General features: G+C 50.5%; 1 protein-coding gene across 1 annotated transcript in view; it reads left to right on the forward strand.

The window, feature by feature from the left end:
- LOC134079877 (sodium channel subunit beta-4-like) overlaps window positions 1-2500 on the forward strand; it is a 12630-nt gene that overhangs the window by 1938 nt on the left and 8192 nt on the right. The window lies entirely within an intron of this gene.

A 2500-nucleotide genomic window follows, 5' to 3' on the forward strand; every position in this document is an offset into this window, starting at 1 on the left:
TGTGTGTGTGTGTGTTGTGTGTGTCTGTGTCATCTCTCTCTCTGTGTGTGTGTCTGTCTGTATTATCTGTGTGTGTGTGTGTGTTTGTCTGTGTTATCTGTGAGCGAGTGTGTGTGTGTGTGTGTTATCCGTGTGTGTGAGCGTGTGTATGTGTGTGTGTCTGTCTGTCTGTCTGTGTTTGTCTGTGTTATCTGTGTGTGTGTGTGTGTGTGTGTGTCTGTCTGTCTGTCTGTCTGTCAGTTTGTGATTGTCTGTATTATCTGTGTGTGTGTGTGTGTGTGTGTGTGTGTGTGTGTGTGTGTGTGTGCACTCCCTCTCACCTCCACTCCCAGACCCAACCCTTAGACCTGTCAGGCTTTGCCTGGGATTGAGATGTTGTTCTGTGCGCCTCCAGGAGTCTGGCACCTGACACGTCTGCTAGCAGCAGCAGCAGTAGCAGCAGTAGCACCTGTAAATGGGCCACGGTGGGTCTGCTGCGCGTGCTGTCGGGGTGGCCAGCGCAGGAAGAACATTGTGCTGCAGTGAGCAGTCTAGTGTAGTCTCCTCAGGCTGTGGCCCGTGCTGCAGTGAGCAGTCTAGTCTAGTCTCCTCAGGCTCCGGCCCGTGTGCTGTCATGTGCGCTGCAGTGAGCAGTCTATTCTCCTCAGGCGCTGCAGTGAGCAGTCTAGTCTCCTCAGGTGCTGCAGTGAGCAGTCTAGTCTCCTCAGGCTCCTCAGGTGCTGCAGTGAGCAGTCTAGTCTCCTCAGGCGCTGCAGTGAGCAGTCTAGTCTCCTCAGGTGCTGCAGTGAGCAGTCTAGTCTCCTCAGGCTCCTCAGGTGCTGCAGTGAGCAGTCTAGTGTAGTCTCCTCAGGCTCCGGCCCGCGCTGCAGTGAGCAGTCTAGTCTAGTCTCCTCAGGCGCTGCAGTGAGCAGTCTAGTCTCCTCAGGTGCTGCAGTGAGCAGTCTAGTCTAGTCTAGTCTCCTCAGGTGCTGCAGTGAGCAGTCTAGTCTAGTCTAGTCTCCTCAGGCGCTGCAGTGAGCAGTCTAGTCTAGTCTAGTCTCCTCAGGCGCTGCAGTGAGCAGTCTAGTCTCCTCAGGTGCTGCAGTGAGCAGTCTAGTCTCCTCAGGTGCTGCAGTGAGTAGTCTAGTCTCCTCAGGCTGTGGCCCGTGCTGCAGTGAGCAGTCTAGTCTCCTCAGGCGCTGCAGTGAGCAGTCTAGTGTAGTCTCCTCAGGCTGTGGCCCGTGCTGCTGTGAGCAGTCTAGTGTAGTCTCCTCAGGCTCCGGCCCGTGTGCTGTCATGTGCGCAGGTGCCCCACATGAGCTCACCGGGGTCTGCGGATCCAGATACGGCCTATCAGAACTCGGAGTAGAACTTGGATTATTGAAGAGGGAGATAGTGTTTGTGAACTGTTGCTGTGTGTGTGTGTGTGTGTGCGCAGGTGTTTTGGGAGACATTGAAGGTAACGCAGCATCGTTAGTGTCATAAACATGATATTGACAAAGAGACAACGAGGTGTGTGTTGTCATACCAGCCTGCATTTAGAATCAAGCTCTTGGCCATATGGAACAGAAAGAGGTTGCGTCACTCATGGAGCTTCAGATAGAGAGCTGCAGCGCCTGCATTTATCACACTGGGCAGCAGCACACGGCATGCTGGACGCCTATCAGCAGAACTTTGGGACGGGAGGAGGCTGTCCCATCAGACCACTGTGGGAAACAGGAGACCATGAGGGAGTCAGACAGGAACTGGATACATAAAAGATGATGTGGTTGACCCCCCCCACTCCCCCCCCCCCCCCCCCATGACATGCATACAGCACGCAAGGCTATCAGAGACTCAAAACAGGATATAATAATAATAATAATAATAATAATAATAACGGTAATATACTGTGTTTATATTCATATGTCATATCTAATTGAATACTTTACAGTAGTTTTGTTTATGGCCATATAACTAAATTAGTAATATGGCCATAAATTTGCCAATTTTATTGGAGCACAAATGACAAAATAAATGGCATGCAAAACAGGTGACACATAGTAAAATCTTCTTGTCTTTTTCATGCTGTTGACAGACTGTTGATGGAAAGCACCATTAAGGAATGCTAATCTAAATCTAGCGAGCACGTGACCTAAAAGGCATGCTAACACTGCCAGCAGCTCAGCTAACTGGAGAACTTATGGATTCTGGTTGGTTAATGAACAGTTAGCGCTAAAGTGCAATTAATCCCCCCTACACACACACACACACACAAAACTGAACACAGCCAGGACGGCCCGTAGGTACAACATGTGTTCCCCTCATGACCACATACTAATGGAATTTGACCATGCAAGCAAAACTAGTTACCTGTGTGAGTGTAGCTGTGAGTGTATGTGTGTGTGTGTGTGTGTGTGTGTGTGTGTGTGTGTTTGTCTATCTGTCTGTCTGTTGGCCTGTATAGACCCCCTCCTGTCAGACAAGATGGCACTGTGAAATCATGCGCGCACACACACACACACACACACACACACACACA

The sequence above is a fragment of the Sardina pilchardus genome, chromosome 5, assembly GCF_963854185.1.
Source record: "Sardina pilchardus chromosome 5, fSarPil1.1, whole genome shotgun sequence".
Lineage (NCBI taxonomy): Eukaryota > Metazoa > Chordata > Actinopteri > Clupeiformes > Clupeidae > Sardina > Sardina pilchardus.